At 43.1% G+C, this 24,120-nt stretch overlaps 1 long non-coding RNA gene across 3 annotated transcripts in view; it reads right to left on the reverse strand.

Moving 5' to 3' along the window:
* Nucleotides 1-24,120, reverse strand: part of LOC114264181 (uncharacterized) — a 44,371-nt gene that overhangs the window by 15,110 nt on the left and 5,141 nt on the right. For 2 of the 3 annotated variants that reach the window (XR_014348608.1, XR_014348609.1), the window contains exon 4: nucleotides 22,515-22,555. The exons of the other annotated variant lie outside the window; for it this stretch is intronic. This is a non-coding gene — a long non-coding RNA (uncharacterized LOC114264181). The remainder of the gene's footprint in view (nucleotides 1-22,514; nucleotides 22,556-24,120) is intronic. 3 annotated transcript variants of the gene reach the window in all.

Below are 24,120 nucleotides of genomic sequence, written 5' to 3' on the forward strand. Positions count from 1 at the left end.
TTCGATATGGATCAGAACTGGACACGCCTAAGATCTGTCACTGAGACGCACAACCCTGGATCCTTGCAACTGGAAAGTTGCCCCTAGTTTGGAGAGTACCGCGGCACTGCATGGCAACGGAAAGTTGCCCCTAGTCTGAATAGCTTTGCGCCGTTGCGGCAACGGAAAGTTGCCCCTAGTCTGAGTAGCACTGTACCGGAGATCGCGATAAATGCTGATGGATAAAGATGACCGAGATAGTCAAAATGGACAAAGTTGATCGGGAAAAAGTTTATGGCTGAACTTCAGGGTGAAGTTGCCTACGTATCCCAAAGATGGGAATCAAGCCTTACGTAGTTCAGGCTTAGGTTCACTCGGGTATTTTCACTCTCCTTTTACGCTCTAACTTTTGCCAAGGCCGCCCTTTGCGGGTTTTCAACCTTGCGAGCTCAGTTTTTATATTTTCCAATTTTTTGTGCTCTAACTTTTGCCTAGGTCACCCTTTCGGGTTTTCGACCTAGCGAGCCTCTCAAGGGTAATATTTCTTCAACTTGTCCATGTTGATTGGTTATGAAAACTCTAGGCCATCTAGATCCATCAGAACCACAGCTCCACCTGACCAGATAGCTTTGATGATGTAAGGACCAGTCCAATTGGATTTGAACTTGCCCCTTGGGTCGTGGATGGGAGCTCAATTGTCCTTGAGCACCAAATCTCCTTCTTTTAGGTTCCTGGACTTAACCTTCTTGTTGAAAGCCCGGGCAATTCTGCGCTGATAGCCTTGAATATGGTACAGTGCTTTCAATCTTCTTTAATCAAAAAGCATGAGTTCCTCAAATCTGCTCTGCTGCCAATCTGCCTCGACTATTTGACACTCAGCCAATACTCGCAATGACGGAACCTCAGTCTCAATAGGTAGAACGGCCTCCATCCCATAAACCAATGAATATGGAGTCGCTCCGGTAGAAGTTCTAATTGAAGTCCTGTAGCCCCACAGAGCAAACGGCAGCTTATCTGGCCAATCCCGGTAGGTTTCCACCATCTTTTGCAGTATGTGTTTGATATTCTTGTTGGCGGCCTCGACCGCTCCGTTGGTTTGCGGCCGATATATAGATGACTTATGGAAAGCCACGTTGTATTTCTCCAATAAGTCTATCACTTCCTTCTTGAAGCGGGAACCATTATCTGAAATTATCTCGTTTGGGACCCCATAGCGACAGATGATGTGGTTTCTGATAAACTTTGCAACGTGTGACGCCTTCAACACTGCATACGATTGGGCCTCGACCCATTTCGTGAAATAATCTATCGCAACCAGGATGAACTCATGCCCATTTGACCCCTTCGGAGTGACAGCCCCGATCACATCGATTCCCCAAACTGAAAAAGGCCATGGCGAAGTCATGTTGTATAGCTTCGACGGCGGGATGTTCATGCGGTTTGCATGAATTTGACATTTGTGGCATCGCCGAACAAAACTAATACAATCCTCCTCCATGGTGGACCAGTAATAACCCTGTCTGAGGATCTTCCGTGCTAGCATTACTCCGTTCATATGCGCACCGCATTCTCCTCCATGGATGGCCTCCATTAGGCGCTTCGATTCCTCGGCTTCAACACACAGCTTGTGCATTCCCAGATGACCTCTTTTATACAGCTTACCCCCACAGATGATAAACTGAACGGCCATTCTTTTGATTGCCCTTTTATCCTTGGCATTTACCCCTGGCGGGTATGCTTCCTTTTCCAAGAAATTCCAAATGTCATAATACCAGGGGTTCTCGTCCTGAACTTCATCTATAGCGACGATCGACTCGTAGGCTGGCGCGAATTTCTAGTCAATGATGACCGGACGCATCCGAATTCCAAATGGGATGTCTATCATGGCAGATAGAGTTGCTAGAGAATCTGCGAACCTGTTGTTCTCTCTTGGAAGATGAGCGAAGTTTAGTTTTTCAAACCGAGGAATTAACAAGTCCAAGGCCTGGTGGTACATCAGCATCTTTTCTTCCTTGACTTTCCAGTCTCCGTTTGCTTGAGATACAACAAGGTTCGAATCCCCGATGACGTCCAAACGTCTTGCCCCTAGTTCCAGGGCCGCTTCTAGACCGGCAATGCACGCCTCATACTCTGCTTCATTGTTCGAGACTTTGAACCGGAGTTTGAAGGCTAGAGGGATACGGGAATTGTCGGGTGCTATCAGCAACACCCCTATCCCATACCCGTACTGATTTGATGCTCCGTCAAAGTACATCGTCCAATATTCGTCGTCGATGTGCAAAATGGCTTCATCTGGGAATAGGTTCTCCACTGCTTCACCTACTTCGACTGGATGATCGGCCAAGAACTCTGTCACTGCTCTTCCTTTGACTGACTTGCGTGTGACATATTTCAGATCGAATTTGGAGAGCAACAGCAGCCAACGAGCTAGCCTACCCATAAGTGTCGGTTTCTCGAAAAGGTATTTGATGGGATCTAGTCGTGAAACCAACATTACGGAGTGAGCTAACAAGTAGTGGCGCAGCTTCCTGGTAGCCCATACCAAAGCCAAGCAAGCCTTCTCAAGCGGAGTGTAGCGGGTTTCGTAGTCCAACATCTTCTTGCTCAGATAGTAGATGGCCCTCTCCACCTTGTCCTCCGATTCTTGTGCAAGCATGCAGCCCATTGTAGTCTCAGTCACTGAAAGGTACAATATCAACGGTTTCCTCGGCTCTGGCGGTGACAACACGGGCAGGTTCTGCAAATATTCTTTGATCTGTTCAAACACAGCTTGACATCGGTCGTCCCATTGGAATTTCTTGCCTTTCTTCAGGAGACCAAAAAGTGGTTCACAAGTCAAGGTTAATTTTGAGATAAACCGTCTTATGAATTGCACTTCACCCAGAAAGCCTCGCACCTCCTTTTCAGTCCTTGGTGGTGGTATTTCTAAGATGGCCTTAATCTTTGAAGGGTCGACCTCGATGCCCCTTTGTGTAATCAGAAACCCCAGCATTTTTCCCGCTGTAACACTGAAAGTACATTTCTGAGGATTTAGACGCAACCGAAATTCTCTGATCCTTTGAAAAAACTTTTGCAAGGCGGTGTAGTGGCCCTCTCTTTCCTTGGACTTAACAATCATGTCGTCCACGTACACCTCAACCTCTTTGTGGATCATGTCGTGTAATATCGTGGTCGCGGCCCGTTGATAAGTAGCTCCGACGTTCTTCAACCCAAACGGCATTACCCTGTAGCAGTAAGTCCCCCACGGGGTGGTGAATGCAGTCTTTTCTCTGTCTTTTGGCGCCATTACTATCTGATTGTACCCTGAGAAGCCATCCATGAATGAGAGCAAAGCATGCCCTGCTGTAAAATCCACCAACTCATCTATATGCGGTAAGGGAAAGTCGTCCTTCGGACTAACTCTGTTCAAATCCCTGAAATCCACGCATACCCGGATCCTGCCATCCTTCTTCGGCACTGGAACGATGTTGGCCAACCAACTCGGGTATTCGGGTACCAACGGAAGCCTGCGTCGATCTGCTTGGTGACCTCTTCCTTAATCTTGAGAGCCCAGTCAGGGCGGATCCTTCTGAGTTTTTGCTTAACAGGTCGGGCTTCGGGGTCAAGGGGGATCCGGTGCTGTACAATCTCAGGATCGATCCCAGGCATGTCTTCGTAGGACCACGCGAAAACATCTTTGAAATCTTTTAGTAACGCGACTAAGCGCTCGCGTTCCTCCGAAGACAGCGTGGACCCGATCTGGACCAGCCGCGAGTCCTTCTCAGTACCAATGTTCACGGTAATGATTTCATCCGTTAAGGGTTTGACAAATCTTTCATGCTCCTGCTCAATTAAACGTTGCAAAACCGGAGGAATTTCTTCCTCGTCGTTTTCATCAAAATTTTGAAAGTCTGAATTTATGCAATAAATTAAGGGCACAGAAAAGTACTCAGAAACCACAGTCACTTGATTCTCATTAAGCTCATCCAAATCGTCCGAATTCTCGGTTACAACAGACTCAAATGAGAAAGAAAAAGACAACCTGGACATAACTGTGGCATCCGGGTTATCATCCCCAGGATTACCAGACTCAGACTCAGTCGAGCTGGAACCTGATTCCGACTCACAGGACTCGGTGGAATCAGATTCCGGCTCACTACCTGACCCGGTGTTGCTGGACAAAAATCCCTCCTCGTACTGCTAAGTGAGAGAGGGTGCGATAGATGCATCCAAGATAGTCGCTAAAAAGCCAGCAGCTGTTTCATCTCCAATCATGGAAACCGAGGAGTTATCCCCCAAGCACTTTTGGTCGATCGAAGGATCTGAAAGTAGACACGCCAGTGCTACCCTCATCTCAAGTTCGGTGCTCTCAGAATCCACTGCCTTACACTGCTTATCGTCAGTTGGTGGGTCTGTCTGCGCCTCGGCAACGTCATCCCCAGATAGTTGTAAGTCGAAGAAGATCTCAAAACCAGGCACGCATTTCTTCTCCGCGTTCAGCCATGGTTCTGGGAAGCCGCAAAATGGAAAGTCTTCCCCCTCCCGGACGAAGCGTCCGTTTAGGGTACCCCAAATGGGCCGGTACATTAATTCAAACGGCTTCCCAGCCTTCTTTGCTCTAGCCCTTCCGGCCATTTCTTTTCCCTTCCTCACCCAGTCCTCTTTGGTGGGCAGATAACCCAATCCAAAGGTGTGAGGGTTGTGTGGCACTTCGGCCAATGCCGCGACGCCTTTCCAGCCGCTTCTTCCCAATCCCATTCCGGGGATGTGTTGTAACTTGTTCATGAGGTAGACAAATTGAGCGTTGACGTACACCCCCTCATTCACAGCCATAACATTTTGTACCACTCGAGCCTCAGCCAAAGTGAACCCGGAGAAAAACACATCCTCTATGCCGTGCTCGATTTCCAATACAGGTGTGGACACTTCCGGCGGCGGATGGATTGATGAATTCCCAAAAACAATCGCTACCCCCTTCCCGTGAGGGTACTTCAACATCTGATGTAGAGTGGAAGAGACTGCCTTGACCTGGTACAACCACGGTCGCCCCAAAAGTAGGTTAAAGGTTGCGGGAACGTCCAAGACATGAAATTCAATGTTATGTTGTCCTGGACCAACCTTGGTTTGAATTTTGACAGTCCCCATCACTTCCCTGCTGGTATTGTCGTATGCTCTGATCACTTGAGTAGTTGGGACGAAGTCCGCGGGCTTCAACCCGATTGCATACGCTGTTCTGGTCGGGCAGACATTAATAGCAGACCCGGTATCAACAAGTACCACCGGTATCCACTTGTCTCTACATTCCACGGAAATATAGAGAGGTTTGTTATGATTTGTGCCCTCAGGCGGTAGTTCTTTGTCCGAAAAGGTTAATGCCGGGGAAACTCCTCCCGGAAAAACCAGTCCGACCAGCTGTTCAAGCGTAGTATCTATAGAGAGTTTGGATTTGTCCATAGCAGATAGGACAGCTTGCCTATGTACTCGCGATGCCATAAGCAGTCCCCAGATGGAGATGTCTGCTTGTATCTTCTTTAGCTGTTTCAGCACAGCTTCCTCTTCAATCTGCTTCTCCTTCTGTTTCTCCGCTTCTCTATCCTTCCCGGATGCCTCGGGTTGGTCTAGGTGCGGGGGCTTGAAGTACCGCCCGCTTCTCGTCCCTCATCGAGGTACCAAGTGTCATCCGGTTGATTACTTCCCCAATCTTCATCCGTGTGGGCAAGACATAAGTCATCGTCTTCCCACCACATTCCGCTAGCATTTAAAAGGCACCCGTCCGATTCGGGCATGTTCGTGCTCGCAGCACTTTCAGTCTGTATGCCCACAGCATCCTCCGTTCTTGTGCCCACAGCACTTTCGATCCCTTCATGGATCTTAGCTTTCCCGGTTCTCTCAGAACCTTTCTGTTCAACCTGCGTTAGTGCAGCTTGTTGTTCAGCCTTTCTTGCATCCACAATGTTTCCGTCCAGAGCGAAATTCTTCGTACCGACGCTCTCCGGCAATGTAACCTGACTTCCGGCCCTTCCGGCCACAGCTGATACTCTCGCCCCTGCCGGGCCCTGTTCTGGTTGGGATTCTCCCACTATATCTGGTTGATCATCGAGCCATCCAGTGGCCTCTGCTGATTCCTCATAGTCGAACCAGTTGATTGTTGCATCCCCTGATTCTTGATCATCGAAAAATTGTAGGTTGGCAAAGTCCTCCTCTATAGCTGTCAGATCATCTGCCCCTTGCTCAAATCCATCTCCCCGGATCATACACAGCTCTCCTATCTCTGGCAATTCTATACCCAGCCCAATCTGGCCTGTTGACAAGATGTACTCACTCGGATCATAGACTTCCCCAGAAAAACTCTGCCCAATCCCAGATTCAACAACCCCATTCTCTCCTAAAGTCTGCCCTTCCCCATCTTCGATGGCCACCACCGTCGGCTCTGGTTGGGTTGTGGAGATGTCCACCATGCACAAGAAGTCAGTGCAGTCGGAGAGGAACACCTCCGGCTTGGGTAGGTGGGTGGGAGTGATATAGATGCTAGGATCGTAAGACACGACCCCAGTCTGGATAAAGTTGACTCTTTTGGGCGGTGGAGTTTGGTTGTGTAGGGAGGGGGTTGGTTGTGACGTTGGGTTTTTCTGGCGGCAAAATCACAGTTTTGTCAACGAGGTCTTGAATCTCGTGACGCAGCCTATAACATTGGTCGGTATCATGGCCATACTGCTGGTGATATGCGCAGTACTTGGCCGGGTTGTGAGAAGGAGGGAGTGGGTTCGGCAATGGCCTCGGCTCTAGGGGCTTGAGATGTCCCTTTCTGATCAAGACCCCCAGAGCCTTAGACAAAGGCATGTATAGTGGGGTGAAGGTTCTTTGGCCTCTGGGGGGATATTTGGAGGTTTGAGTATTGCTTCCGGATGCACCGGAGAAGGGTGTGGCTGCCATGGGCCTTAGAAGGGGAGGGGGAATGGTGGTAACCATGCTGACTTCAGAGGCTCTTGCGTTTACAGCGCCGCTCGGGCCTGCATTGTTGTTACGGTTGAAAGTCCTCCTCGGTTGCTCCCTATCCTGGTCAAACAGACCTTGCCTCATTGCATCTTCGATTTGCACCCCTATCTCGTGTAAATCCGAGAAAGTGGGAAAGGGGATTACAATCATTCTCTGCATCAACTTTGGGTGGAGATTGCGCACAATCATCCGGATTTGGTCCTTATCAGTGGGCCTCAAAGTCATCATTGACGCCTTTGCTCTCCATCGGATTACAAAGTCTGAGAAAGTTTCCTTGGGCTCCTGCCTTGTCGTTTCGAGATCACGAGTTGTAATCTCGATCTGAGTGTTGTACGAGTATTGCGCGACAAAGGCCTCAGCCATTTCATCCAAATTCTTCTTCACTTCATCCTCTAACTTCGCGTACCAGTGGGCGGCCACACCCGACAGGGTTCGGCTGAACAGTGAAAGCTTCTGTGGTCGGGTTAGGCCCATTGGCCGCAGGATGTCTGAGAATAGCCGAAAATGGACCATGAGGTCCCCAGACCCGTCAAAGCGGTCAATTTGCGGCATTTTGAACCTATCGGGCAATGTCACGGCCACATCAGTATATCCGTCCTCGATATCCGGAATAGCCTTTACCCCTTGGGATTTCTTGAAGAGCTTCTCAAGTTTGCTCAATTTCAGAGCTGTATGGTCAATCTCGAACTCGAAGGGAGAGTCCGGATGGTTGGGTGTATGGGTTTTGGACAGCTGTGGTGGAAGCGGGGGCGGAGCTGGCCCCGTTGGAAGATTCGTGTCCTCTTATAGGTTTTGGAGATTTGGCACAGTGTTCTGGGTGTTAGGCAGAGCGTTCTGAACAGTAGGTGCCTGCTCGGGTAATGGAGCCCCTGGCGGAGAAGGGACTTGATGTGAAGCAGATGCCGCATTCTGCTGTTGTAGTCTGGTAATCAGTTCGGCCTGCTGGGCCATGATCTCGGCCTGCTGTTTGGCAAACTCATCCCGGCGAATGGCGTCCTGTTGCATGGCTCTCATGGTTTCCTGCATCTGACGCATCATTTCCTCGACTCCTGTCGGTGTTGCCATACTGCCTTGGTTCGTCCGAACTATTGGCAAGTCTATTTCTATAGCAGTAATTGGGATCCCAATCTGACTGTTCACTGACGGGGTAGTCCTCTGCTCAGATACACTGCGCTTCCTCGGTCTCTGCCTGATAACCGGGGGTAGAGAATGGAACACTGGTTGTCCGTCAATTAGATCCTCGGATCGATTGAGTCGACGACCTCGTGTCCAAAGTGCTTGGGGAATGTCTGCTGGGTTGGAAGCAATTGTGCTGGAACTGCCCTAGCAAAAGATAAATAAAGCGAAAAGGAAATAAATAAACAGATAAACGGACAGCATAACAGCTTAAAATAAATGCATGACACACAGCCTGGCATAACAACACACAGTCGACAAGCTGAATACACACTGTCCTCCAACACTGATTATTATCCCTGAATCACTGTCCTTAAATCTGAATCTGATACTCGCAGATAACTGATTCTCACATACTGACTGATGCCCGCAGGCCTGATACCCACAATACTGAACTGATGCCCGCAGGCCTGATGCCCAAACCCTGTAAACTGATACATGCATTCGTATGGAGACGCACCCCAAAAAGCACATAACAAGTAAGTGAGAGCCAAAACACCCCTATGTTGGGGTAGGGTTTCCCTGTCCTATTTTGTCAGGAGGTAGGGTTTCACTACGCACACAGCGATTTCAAACAACCTATAAACAGGTAAGCAACCTGTCCTAGTTTGAAATGGTCACTATGGATCCGAATATGCACTAGGTCGAATGGTCAAAGAGGGTGCCCCGGTAAAACTGGGGTTTGTGTTCCCATACTGGCAGAGCCCACAACCGGTCAGCCTTATGGTCATGCCTTGACAAGAATGGGCTCCGGCAAACCGTTTAGGAATAGCAGATGGCAAACACGGTGTCCTAGGCGCACCAATGCAAATGCAATGCAAAGAAACACACAAGTGTAGTCAAAAACAGATATCACGAGTTCGAGTCAAGTCCTCTAAATCCCCAGCAGAGTCGCCAGAAACTGTAGACGTCCCCGAACGCCCCAGGAGGGTGAGTCCCGTTCTGTTCATTTGGGGTCACTACAGCTCAGGACTCTCAAATGTCACAGTTCTTAATCTGAACCAAAGAGTCCAAATCCGGCAAATCGTTTTGAGAAAACAGATTTTTGAAAGAAGTGCCAAACATGGACTGTTTTGCCAGATACAGAGTCGCCACCTAAATGTTTTATTTTGGGAAATTTAGGAAACCCTGACTCGTTGCCTAAGGCCACGTGTCCGTCATCACCAAAGTTGCCTCGGCTCGAGAACTTGGGTACGATTGGGGAAGGTCACTTCGTGAGCACCCCCGCTCGCCCGATCAAAGATCGGCCTCTACTAACCATGATATTTATTTTTGAAAACATTGTGTGTTCTTATTCCGGTTATTAGCCTACATTACTATGTGATGCGCACAGCATACAAGTATAGACCGGGTCGTCTGAATTGGAACAAAACATTTCATGTTTGTTTTTTGAAATATGGTTTGCTACTCGCAAGTAGGCTTAAAATGCAGATTTTGCCACCCTCGGGTGGGCTTTAGAAAAGATGGTTTTGCCACTATCTAGTGGGCTTAAAACAAACATTTGATGAATTATTCCAATCTAAACAACCCAACCTTCACCCACAGGCATTCAAGGCAGTTATATCACATAAGCATATAGCCTTATGGTAAGCATGCTATTCATGGCAGTCACTCACACGCATGCAAGGATGCTAAAGCATAAAAACTCACCGAGTACTCCAAGCCAAAACAGAAACTACATTAGAAATCATGCATGATCCTAAGTATACAGAAATGTCTAATGCAACACATGCAAAAATGCAAACTATAACAGGCTCGGCTATTCTAAACATGGCACATGGAATGCTACAGCTAACATGTATTCAACTTGGAATTGAAATACAAATGCAGTTAGTATGATGCGCCGAGCCCGGTGCATGCAAAACAGATGAATGATGCAAACATGCTGTCATACTGTATGCTAATTGAAATATGCCCTAATCTAACCATCATAAGCGGATAAATAAAAGGGAGAAAGACGTGAGGTTGGAAGACATACATCACACTCACCCACACTTATTACAATTATGCCCTCGCACAGAGGGTCCGAATAAATATACAGTCCCGAATAAAAGAATATTACAGTCCAAATAATACAATCCAAATAATGTACAAATTCCTAATTAATTTACAAATTAACTAAGAAAGCTGTAAACTGGCATGCAAGCCAGGGACTGCCTTGACTCTGATGAATGATGTATGTCTGGGCTGCCTTGCGCGGAAATCCACTGGGATGCCCCAATTAGCCTCTGTTTACACCTATTCTTGAAATGCGTGCCAGGCCTCGGAAGACCGCTGATTCTTGATTTGCTGCAACAGAGAGCAGGAAAGGGGCATAGCAATATATTTTCACAAATGTATGCATGTCTCGATCCTCGTGCCGCCAATCACGCATATCGATGCATGATGGCCGAGGGGTCGAATTGTGCAATTCAATATGGAATGAATGCACGTATAAACACAACAAAACCTAACTCCATCATGGATAATCCGGAGTGTCGGTGACTTGGAATTGAGACACATTCCGTCACTCGGAATACGAAATGCACCTCGTTTCTCGTGCCCGGGCTAACTCCTATCCCGAACACGATGCAATATGCATGACATGCATGAAATGCAACTAAGATACAATCCTAACATACACAATGTTATGGAATGGCATACAAGCTACACGAGGTAATACACAACCGGGCATACACAATGCTATGGATGGAATGGCATACGCAATGCAATAATGGGCTTACACCGACATGAGAGAGCCTCAGCCACACTCACATAGGAGGCCATCAGATGAAAACAAGATAACTCGAAATGCGTGCACGCGTGCACGCAAACCGAGGACCGACCCTCAGGCACCGAAATGCCACTCTAATGAGACATGGCAAAGACATGGAATATGGTATGCAAACATGCAAAAATCAGTAGCAAAACGAGGGGGGAAAACAGCCCCGAAACAAAGCGAAATGATACCCGATGCACGGAACAAGTCCCGAAACATGAATTTTGGCGCATGAAATGGCCTATAGCTATGCAATGCATGCATAATTTGAACATGAGATGAAAATACAGAAGCAAGGTAGCCCCTAGACAAGAATTTTTACAGTTCAAAGCATGGCAAAACAGTAAGCACAAATATGGCAAAACTAGCATGCAAAAATGGCCCTAAATGTGAGATAATGAAGCAACTCACAGCTTCTGACCTCAAACAGATTAGGGCCCTTCAACAAAGTTGAAGAGGGGCCCAAAACATGATCTATTACAGTTTATGGAAAACCACAAAAATCAGCACAGGTATGGCTAAACTCTCATGCAAGAAATGGGCCAAAAGATGGCCAAAGAAGCAAGTGGTGGTTGCTGACCTTAAACACAAAGGGGCCCTTCAACAATGTTGAAGAGGGGAAAAAAATAATGCATTTTACAGTTGATGTCCGGACCCAAAACAGTATGCAAATATGTCCAAAATGCTATGCAAAATGAGGCCCAAAAGAGAGATATAACATGAAGTGTATAAAAGATGCCTCAAACCATGAAAGGCCCTTAATGAAACATGAAGAATGGGCCAAAATAAGACTCTTTTTAGTTCTGAAAAGAACCCAAAAACAGAAGCACAATAGGCTGCCAAATCATGCAAAAATGGGGACCAAAGAGGGGTATAATGGCAAGTGGCACATGGAGGTCCCAAACAGTAATGAGCCCTTTTTAAATGTTGAAGAAGGGCTCAAAATAAGCTCACTTACAGTTTACATCATGCTCCAAAACAGATTACATATAGGCCAAAAATAACATGCAAGATTATGGCATACAAGAGGGATAATGAAGCAAGTGTAAAGTGGGGACCTCAAATGACAAAAGTCCCTTAATGAAACATGAAATAGAGCTCAAATGAAGGGTACTTTCAGTTTTGTTCGGAGCTCAAAACAGTAAGCATGTGTGGCTAAGAAATAATACAAAAATAAGCTCAAAAGAGGGGAAATAGAACTTACCCTTGAAGACAAGTCTTTAGCAACTCTTGGCTTGAGTTTGCAGCACCCCTAAGCTCTGGAGACCACCCTCAAACTGCTGGAGTGGAGGATGGAAGGGTAGGGCTTGATGGTGTAGTGTAAAATGGTGTAGGGTTTGAAGAATGGAAGCTTGGAGATGGAGAGGGAGAGAGATATAATGCAAAGGGCTTGAAGGGAAATTTTCTCACCCTTATGACAGAGCTGGCCAGCCAAGTATATGGACCAAAGAGGGGGGAAAAGAAGGGAAAGAAATGGGGGGAAAACAAGCCAAGTTTCTCCCCAAAAGTTGTCCCCCCGGACAGAGATTTCTTGAGGGAAAAAAGTGTATAGCTGTAATGTACATACTGCAAGGATCATGGCCGGCCACTTTTTGGAGCTGCAGGTGGCCGGCCAGCCACCTCCCATGGCCGGCCAGCCACCTCCCATAGCCGGCCGGCCAAAGGTCAAAGGGGTCAAGAAGATTTAATGGCCGGCCACCACAAATTGGTGTCCTCTCAGGTGTCCTCAACACAACCCTGTAATTCAAAATTGGCAACTGTAAAACAGGAGAGAGAATAGGCCACTTTTAGGAAGGGTTCAAAAGGGTCAAGTGGAATTACTGGTCGGCCACTAACTTTTAGGGTCCTCCCATGTGTGTACATCACAAATATGTGGTTAAAAGTTCAAGAAAATGGTCCAAGGGTGGTCAACATTGGCTTGGAAGTGAGAAAAACGGGCGTCGGAGGGCGCCGGAGGATATATAACTGGTTGCTGAAACAATTGCTGGCCTCCCACTCTTCTACGGCCTTCCTGGCGATAACACAGAGGTACCTGCCAAAAATGAACGAAAACCGATGCAAAACGAATGTTCGGGGGCTAAAACGCGCAGTTCGGGGCCCCGAAAACTGCCTGTTAGGCACCGAAGGTGGTATTCGACCACGAAGTAGGTCTCTCAGACCTCAGTGTCCCTCAAAAGGGAGTAAATAAGATGTATGCCAAAAACCGGGGCAAACGGAGATGGTTAGGCGGTTCCGAACCGAGGCACACGGCCAACGGCTCCGAAAAACCGGGAACCGGGCTCCGAAATGGGCAAAATGGCCTACAGCCACAAAATGTAGCCCACGGCCACTGAGAGATGGTCTACGGGACCTCTCCCTCCCCTCAGGAAAAGAAAAAGAGAAAACCGAGTTTGGTTCGCAAACCGAGGCAAGGCACAGAAGAGGGTTCGGAAATCCGGAGGCAGGGCTCACGGCCGTGACTCTGAGACTTCTAAACGAGCATAATATGCAATATCACCGAGCGCTCAACTGGTGACGTCTGAGTCTTAAGGTCGGTTAAAAATAGGGTGTCTACAGCAACACTTTCCTCGCTCGAGCAGACAAGTCGAATTCTGGGTTTTCCAAAACTCTGTTTGAAGCCCAAAACTCAATTCCAAAGGCCAATTTCATGCATAACTCACCCAAAACTTCAAAGACATATATTTGAACATTAATACTTGAAAAATTACATTTCTTATACATGAACTTCATGAATTGGCAAATCATCATTTTAAATTCCCATGCAATCTCAACTTAACTCCCATCTATCATCATTAAAATATGGGTTTCAATTCTATAGCTTCAATAATATGCAACCAAGTTCCATAGTCCTATAATTCATGGATGCATGTCTAACTTATCCACTAATTCTGCATGTTTAACATGCTAAAAGCTCAAATGTACATATTCATGGTAAAAGCTTACATGCATGTCTATACAAACTTCAATTTCATCATATTTAGCTCAATTCTTGTTCTGGGTCACATATCATACTAGAATTCATGTAATTATGGACTTAAACTGAAGAATTCGAGTTCATTTACTTTCCTAGGAGCTCTAATCTTCCAATTCCTAGCTAGTTCTTGAGTTATCTTTCTCAATCTTCAAGCTCTTTGCCTAACTCTCAAATTTTGCCTTCAGTCTCTCTCTCTCTCTCTAGAGCCTTCTCTCAGTCTCTCTCTAGAGTGTAACTTCATCCAAGTATGAAAATGAGCTCAAAAGGATGAGCTTAGTGTACATAGGCCCTTATATAGACTTGCCTAATCAAACTTGATTAAGGCTAATTAACTATGCTTACTTCAATTGATTTAATCCAATTAATTCAATTCGATTCAATTTTTAATTAAATTTCACCATAGGCTCTAAAAATTGTGCTAATCGTAAAAATACAGTCAATTTCAATTTCCGTTGCCTCTACGGCCTTCAATTGAATTTTTATAGCAGAAAATCAAACAGATTTTCCTAAAATGAACAGATACAAAATGACAAATACACAATCATATAATTAGCACTCAAAATCATATCAAGCTCATAATTATAATCATAATTAAGATCAATTAGCATAACACAGAGTTGGGTTATCACAAAATTACTGTGTTGGACATTAAGGGAATTGATCAAATTATGTTATTTGATTATTATTTATATTTGATTGTGGATTCTGAGACCTTAGTCCCGTTTATTTGATTACTTGATCAATTCCAGCTTTATCTTTGTCATTGTGTTGGATTAGTAGAATTTAGAATAAAAAATTTCAGATTTGTTAACTAGGTTATTGTGTTGCATTAGTAGAATTTAGAATCAAAAATTTCAGATTTGTTAACTAGGTTAAGGTAATTTAAATTCCAAAATAATGCCGTTTGGTAACACTTACGTTTTCAGTTTTCTGTTTATATTTACAAAAATTAAAAAAACTCAAATAAAAACTTGTTTGGTAAAATTTTTGATTTATAAATCAGTGGTCTCAGTTTATAAATTTGGCCAAAAAATAAAAACACAAAAAATGTGTTTCCATTTTGAGTTTTCAGTTTTTTTTTTTTTTATCACCCAACATTAGCCACCACCCGCCATCATTTTCCACCACCGTCTTCCGCCACCACCACCCACCACCCACCCTCCACCACCACCACCACCTCCACCTGCTACCACCACTCACCACCCACCTGCTACCATCAGCCACCACTCACCACCACCACCCACCTGCCACCACTCGCCACCACCACCCACCAGCCACCTACTCGCCACCACCACTCACCCCTCACCGCCACCACCACCCACTGTTATCCACCCGCCACCTGCCACTACCATTCACTGTCCGCCACCACCACCCACCACTTACTTGCCACCACCACTCACCACCCACCTGCCACCACCATTCACCACCTGCCACCACCAGCCACCCACAACCACCAGCCACTTGCCACCCACCCGCCACCACCACCCACCATCACCACCACCGCCACCACCACCCACCATCACCCACCACCCACTCGCCACCCACCTGCCACCACCACCCACCACCACCACCCACTCGCTACCACTTACCACCCGCCACCGTCACCCACCCACCCATCACTACCACCACCCACTACCCACCTGCCACCACCACCCACCACCACTACCACCTACCACCCCGCCACCGTCACCCACCCACCCACCACCACCACCACCCGCCACCTACTCGCCACCACCTACCATTCGCCACCCAATTGCTACCACCATCCACCACCTGCCGCCACCACTACCGCCACCACTACCACCACTCGTTACCACCCATCACCCACCACCGTCACCCACCCACCTACCCACCCATTACCACCCGCCACCACCACCACCACCACCACCACCACCCACTACGCTACCACCCGCCACCGTCACCCACCCACCCACCACCACCACCCGCCACCTACCCGTCACCACCCGCCACCCACTTGCCACCACCACCCACCACCCACCACCACCACCTCCCACTCACTACCATCCGCCACCATCACCCACCCACCCACCCACCCGTCACCACTACCCACCCACCACCCACCGTCACCACTTTCCACCACCGTCTTCCGCTGCCACTTGCCACAACTTGCCATTTCTCACTCTTTTTTATATTTTTAAAATTTTTTAAATATTTTGTCAATTACCAAACACGTTTGTAGTTTATGTTTTTTCAAAAAATAAACAAAAACCAGTTTATAAAATTTTTGTAAATATAAACTAAAAACGTAAACATTACCAAACACATCCTTAATTTTCACAAGTCCCTGTGGGTTTGACCTTGCATTCATTTGCCTATACTATTATACGGTTCGTGCGCTTGCAAGTAAATTTAAAATTTCACAACACTATCGTCTTTATATTAATGTTATTCACTGAGCTTTAGTTCACTGTATGTACATATATATGTATAGGTGAGTGTTTTGGAGATCTGGCCTAAAGACTTTTGTCTGGATCTATGTTTTGTTGTCAGCCAGCCATTGTGCCTCACGTAGAAGTTCCTAAAGTGTCACATGTTATAAGATCCAGTTGTTTCTGTATGTAAGACTTTGTTTAGTTTTGTTAGCTGTACTTAAGATGCTATAGTTAAGTGTATAGGTGTAAGTGAGAATGATTTTTGGGATATGTATATAAATTTTTATATATTCTGTTTCATATAAGTCAACACAACTCATTGGACGATTATATTTATGTATATACTTCCGTTAGCACCTTAATTTTGTTTAATCTGTTTAGAGGCCTTCGGTAATCTCAAGATTACTGGCTGGTTACAATGCTAAACCTATAGGGGTGGGTTTGGGTCATGACAGAGTGGTATCAAAGCACGTGTTATATCACACACATAAGTCCATATGAGCTATAGGATGTCCTAGAAAAGTAATAGGGACATGGCATTATCTCGTGTGAGTGTGCGTAAATTTTTTTGTGTATGTTTGATAAGAAAATGAAAATGAAACCTATGAGTATGAACAAAGAAGTTATGTGGAATAACATGTCATGTTGATTTCGATATTGAATGTGTAAGTCATGTGAACATGAACATATGAACGTGAAAGTTATATGACTTATGTGAACATATCTGAACCAAAATGAAAAATGAAATCACTGAGAACTTTTCCTATGTTAATAATTACCCTGTTTATGTATAGACAAATGGACAAGTAACGTGGATGAATATGAATCTTCTGATGCTAGAATTAACCGTTTAGAAAGAATGGTTGAAGCCTTAACTAAATCTATGAGACAACAACAACAAAGACAATCACTTTTACCTCATTTGCCGTCTCTAGTACAAGTTGAGCTGATTGATAATGATATGATAACTCTGACACATAAATACAATAAAATGAAGCCATCGGAATTTCTAGGGGGTATTGAACCGTTGAAAGCTGAGGCTTGGGTTTTAGAAACAGAGAAAATATTTGAAGTATTTTCGTGTACTGAGGCACATAAAGTTTTGTTGGCAACATTCACACTTAAAGAAGAAACTAGGAGATGGTAGATGTTAGTACGAAATGATAATAGAGGTATGACATGGGATAGATTTAAAGAAATTTTCTATGAAATTTTTTTTCCCCAAAGCATCCGAGATAAGAAGGTATCCGGATTCGAACAACTAAAACAAGGTGATATGACTGTGGCTGAATATGAGGCAAAATTTACTGAATTAGCCCGATACTCACCCCACATGATAGACACTGACTACAAGAAGGCTAAAAAATTTGAAGGTGGGCTTGACCTAGACGTGTTTGACCGAGTTGGTGTTTTAAAATTATCAAAGTATGTGGACGTTCTTAATAGGGCCTTAATGTCTGAGGCAAACATAGCAGCTTTGAAAATATCAAAGTCGTTATCATCAACTAAATAGGAGAGTAAGAAACAAAAGAAACAAAAAGTTGAACTGACAAGTAATTCAATGACCTCCGTGAATGAAAAATCTAAGGCGAGAACTTTTGACAATGTACTCGGGGAAGCAATGTGAACAATGATATACCTATCTGTAAAGAATGTGGGAAACAACATTAAGGCATTTGTCGCCACGTATCTGGAGCTTGTTTTAAATGCGGAAAGAGATGACACTTGGCTAAATGTTGCCCACGAGCTCATCCGAACAACAATAGGCCTAATGCTAGTACGACTGGTTCTATTTCTGTAACTAGAACAAATGCAACTTCTACTCTTGAGGGAAGCAATATTAGGCAATGAAGGGTTTATACCCTAGTTCTAGGAAATGCTCAGAATACTGAAATGACTGACGCAGGTATTACCTTAATTATGCGCTAATGTTTATGTGAGAATTTGTGTGGGAATCGTACACTCCTTAACTTGATATAAATTATGGACATGATGATTAAACCAATTGAATTATTAGAATTTTGAACTCTAGTTATTGACTGTCTTGAAGACTTACTACTTAATGTAAATTATATGTGAGATGCTTGAAACTTTATGAGTTTGACAAATCACCCGTGCCACGGAAATTGTTGGGACTTATGGACAATGAGAATCTGCTGGGTTAGATCTTTATACCGTATTGCAATAATTTAATATGAACTGTTATGTATGACCTTTTGAACTATACTAGAATGATTGGACACGGGAACACACTATGATTGACTGTAATATGGAAAATGTTTGGACTTACTTATATCTATACCTTTGCTTGGGACGTTAATTGATTCGAACTCGACACACTCGTTGTATCTACTACATTTGTATCTAGACTGAGTAGACTTGTGAATCATTGCCTTAACTATCATATCTGGGGGAAACTGTTTTGTGTCCATCCACACATCGAACTTGTGAATCCGTATTGGGAATATTATTAAATTCTGGACATGCGCATATATAACTATACCTTTGCTCAGAATGATTTGTCATGTTATTTGTTTTATTAACTAGACCATCGAGACTATGACTTTGTGATGATGTAACTTATTTGAACACCCCATATAGTAAACCTATGCTTTGGTGATTGTATGACTGATTTGGAACTTTTGCATAATAACTCGCTATTATGTGCTACCAAGGAACTTTATATGATACATTACTGTGTACCGTATGCCTATATGAAAGACTTATTTGAAAACTGCAATATTAACTATGATACTCACCTCTTGATATGAACAACTGCGTGCTTATGTACCTACATGTAAACTTATTTGAAGAATGCCACATTGTATATGACTTGAAACACTTCGATAAGAACTAGTATGATACATGACTCTGATGTGATTTTGAGAACTGATGAACTTAGAATAATTATGGAACTATTGACTATGTACCTAAGCAGATGGAGTATGAACTATAGAACCAAATGTACTGTAATAACCATGTTCCGTATTATGCTAATTGATCTTTATTATGAATGTGATTATGTGTTTGGTATGATTTTGAGTGCCATTTATATGAATATATGTGGTTTAGAAATTTTATCTGTTTGCCGTAGGAAAATCTGTTCAACTTACTGTTATAAACTGAAAAATTGAAGGCCTTATCAACCACAGAAACCGAAATTGATTGTGCCATTGTGATTAGCGTAATTTTTAGAGCCTACGGTGAAATTTAATTGAAAATTGATTCGAACCAAATTAAATAGATTAAATTGATGAAATAGTACTCAATTAATTAGTGTTAATGAAATGTGATTAAGGGAATCTATAAAAAGGCTCATTCTCACTCAATTCCTCTCTTTTAAACTCATTTGGCTGAAATCACACCTTAGAGAGAGAGAGAGAGAGAGAGAACCGAATTTAGAGAGAGAGAAGGGCCAATCTTGAAGATCTTGCTAAGGAGCTCAAGCTTTGAAAGGCTAGGCTTAAGAATTTGCTATAATTTGGAAGAATTGAAGCTCATAGGTGAGTAATTGAGCAAAGATTTATGAGTAAAGTTTGTAATTTTGTGAATTCAAGTGATATGGTAGCTCATGGCAAAGATTGAATTGAATATGAAGTTAGAATGCACATGCATGCATGAAATTACTATGAATCACCATGAATTGCCATGGAATTGCATAAGCTAGCATGAATAATGTTGAACATGGAGAATTGGGCACCAATCTTCACATGTATGCATAATTTTCATGGGTTTCATAATAATAAGTGTCATTTGTAACATTTGAAATAGAAATGAAGTCAAAAATTGACATGCATGCATGATTGATGAAGTTATGAAATTGGTATGAAGCTTGAGTGCATAAGTTTGGACCATGCAAGAGAAATGTTGATCTATTTGAGAATTAGATCATGATTTTGAATAATTAGCCTCACATTGGTGGCATTCTTATATTATGTAATGCCACTCCATGTTTTTGTACCAAAAATGTGAGTTTTGAACCTTTGAACATGGAGTTTGAACCTGAAGAACAATTTTCGAAAATCCAGAATTTGGCATATCCGCTCGAGCGGGGAAAGCGCCGCTCGAGTGTGAAATGCGAGCTCCCATAACTTTTGCAGACATTGATGTTCGCTCGAGCGGGGACATTCACGCTCGAGCAGGGAGCCATGTAGTGTGACTTCCAGCTCGAGCGTCCGAATTCACACTCGAGTGGCCAAAACCACGCTCGAGCGGGGAGCCCTGTTTTAGAAATTTTGTAAAGTTAGTTTTGTGTTTCAATTTCTGTTCTCTTCCATTTCTATGCACTCTTAGGCATACATTTAGCTTTGTAAATAAGTTAAAAGGATAAGAAAGAAGCCTAAGAGGGATGTATGAATTAAGAACGGATTAAATCGTTTGTGACCCGTTATGTTTATGAAATGTGTAGGGTCAAGCACGAGGACAAATCATCCAGCCGATCACTGTGAGTAATATCTTAGTAAAGATATCTTGGAGTATGTTGTTTGTCCAATTGTTTATCTCCATACAAATCTTATGAGCTTGTTAATTTGAATTGCGGACAAATGTTTGTTATTCCATATGGTTGGGCCAAAGGCCGTTGGATACAATTGATTGGGCCAAAGGCCGTTTGACATACATGAATGATTGGGCCAAAGGCCGTTGGATACGAATGGCTGGGCTAAAGGCCGTTGGATACAATTGATTGGGCCAAAGGCCGTTTGACATACATGAATGATTGGGCCAAAGGCCGTTGGATACGAATGGTTGGGCCAAAGGCCGTTTGACATACATGAATAATTGGGCCAAAGGCCGTTCGACATGAATGATTGGGCCGAAGGCCGTTTGACAAGAATGATAGGGCCAGAGGCCGTCGGACATGAATGAATTGGGCTCGAGGCAAAGGCCGTTTGATGTGTTCGAGTTTGAATTCGCCTATTGTACTAAGTAGAATTCTAAATTGGCCCAAGGCCTTTTGATATATGTAAATCTCATTTGTGTACCTTCTTTATTTGATATTATTCACTGGGCTTTCGCTCACACTCATTCATGTGTATGTAGGTGAGCAAAGAGATGTCCAAACCCAGCCCCGGTGAAATGTGAGAAAGGTCAAGTTTTGAGAAGTCAGCCTTAGCGTCTCACGCACGAGACTCGTTTTCACCCTTTTGTTCTTTCGTTATATTATATGTTGGCGAAAACAATGAATCACCTTTGTACATAAGTTTTGGCTTGGCTGACTAAGTTTTGAATGATCCTGTGCATATAGAACTTTGTGTTATTTTCCCTTTTGGTGTGAGCTATTAATGAATACAGATATGTGTCATTTGATGTGCCATGTAAGCACTGCTCTATGGACAATTTGTAAATTTGCTTCCGTTTGGCCCCTTAACTCTGATGGATTACGTTTTGTCTAGTTTGAGGCCACAGGTAATCCCTTGATTGCTGGCCGGTTATGACCTTAACCCATAGGGGCAGGTTCGGGTCATGACATGTACTTCGTTTGAAAATGATGGGTATAGAAGTTTTATCTAATCTGATCTGATAGAACTTTGATTTGATGAGACCTTTGTTTGAATTGATAGAACTTTTGTTTGATGACATACGCTCTGAACTTTTGTTTGATCTGACCAGATGGAACTTTCATATGATGTGATCCGATAGGATTTTCATTTGATTTGATTTGATTTGAGGAGACCTTTACCTAATTTGGGAACCATTATCTGATTTGATTACGTTATGAGGGATTATGAATTGTTTATGACCGAATGACCGGATTGTGTTTCTACAGGAACTAATTGACTAGGAACTTGAATCAATTTTGAACACTTATGAAGAATGTGAACCGTCAATAGTAGACTATGTGATTATAAATAGTTTTTAACCATATGCCTATAACTGATTGTGAACACACGTGAATGGGAATATAGAATTTTGTAACTTATGCTTTGGAAATATGGGAATATGTATATATGACACATAGTTAATTGCTCCGGTATTACCATTACTATCATGAACTTGTTTGAATAAGAAAATGATTGCTTTTGTGTTACCATACTTCGAAATTGATGCTATGAGACTTGTTGACAGTAGACTAGTTTGATTGTAAAACTTGACTACTTGGAAGTATATGTAATCAATATGTTCTATGATTGACTACTTCTATGTAAATGTGTAATGCAATTGAATCTGTAGAGACTGAAGCCAATGAACAATATGTGAATGATTACTTCAGAATTGTGTTTATTGCTATAGGGTTAATACATGAATTTGCCTTGTATACCTGATAACTTCTGAATGACTTTGAATAACTGTGGTGGATTGCTGCATCAAATACCAAATTGAACAATGAACTGTTAAATGACTGGGAAACGAATCAAGTCTCTGAAACAAGCTGAATGGGGAGGAAACTACATATGAAAATGGGAAACAGTGTGAACCTAAGACATCTTATCTATATATATATATGGTAACTCAAGTTTGGAGGACCAAACTTTTTAAGGTGAGGAGACTGTAACAACCATGATTCGTAATTAATTACTAATCCGTAATTAAGGATGTTAATTAAGTGGTTAAAATAAATTATGTGTTTATTATATATTTTGTATGTTATTTGGCTTTTTATCTGTTACTTGTAGAAATATTTGTTTAAAATTCTGCTTTGATTTAAAAATTGAAAGCCTTATTGGCCTCTAAAACAAAAATTAGTTACATCAATATGTTATTCGAACTTTTTGGAATCATATGGAAAATTTTATTAAAAACTGATTTAGTTTAATTAATTAAGTTGTGTTTGGTGGGCCAAATGTTTTAATTATTGTATTAAGCCACTACAACTATATAAACATGAGCCTTAAGCTCATTTGAGCTCATCTTTGCCCATTGTTGAGTGAAAAAAAATCTGAGATTGTATTCTAGAGAGAGTGAGTTTACTTTTAGAAAGAGAAAGTGTAGGAATTGAAGAGAAATTGAAGGCTTTGGCTTGAATTCTTCAAGATTGTGCAAGTATCTAGCTAATTAAAGACTCTAGGTAAGAATTTAATCTCTAAATTTTGAATCTAAGTCATCTAGCATGAGATTTCATCAAGATTATGAGTTTAAATGCATAAAATAAGCTTAGAATGAAGGAAATGGTGCTAAGTCATACATGCATGTATGAAATTGTCAAGAACTCTCATGTTTGAACATCATTCATGCCATTAGAGATGAAATTAAAAGCTAGAACTCACATGCATGCATAATTTATAAAGGTTTGAGGCTCAATTGCATGTGTTTAAAGTGAAATGAAAGAATTTGAATGAATTTGAGACATACATACGTGGAAATATGAAGTTTGGCCATGTTGAATTTGGTTTTGAGCATCCAAATTGTTATTGTAAGTTATTTGGCACATGCATGTTTGAATCATCTTGTTTTACCATTTAAATTTATGTTTTGAAAAGGAATTTCTTGCATGCAAGAACTTTGGAGCTCAATTTTGGAAAAGTTAAGAGGTTTTGAGCAAATGATTTGTGAATCATCTTGTATTTGAGTTTTCTAAAATGTTTTTATGATTACCAAAGTGTTTTCATGAGTTTGGAATGGCCATGCAAGCCTCTACAAGTTATAATACATTTTTGGAGTCCAAACTTTGTGTTTTAAAACCTAGAAAATTCACAGCTGGCTCGAGTGACCAAGTGCTGGCTCGAGCCAACATTGCGAGCTCCTAGTATTTTAAACTCTGCAAAAGCTGGCTTGAGCGACGAAGTGGTGGCTCAAGAAAGCCCAATTTTTGCCTTTAGCTGGCTCTAGTGACGAAAAGCTAACTTTAGCCAACAGTTTATTTTCAACATGTTTTTAAAAGATGTTTTAAGTATATATCTTCGTTCCCATCTCTTTCCGGGCATTCT

This window comes from Camellia sinensis, chromosome 13 (assembly GCF_055761805.1).
Source record: "Camellia sinensis isolate YWXY chromosome 13, ASM5576180v1, whole genome shotgun sequence".
NCBI lineage: Eukaryota > Viridiplantae > Streptophyta > Magnoliopsida > Ericales > Theaceae > Camellia > Camellia sinensis.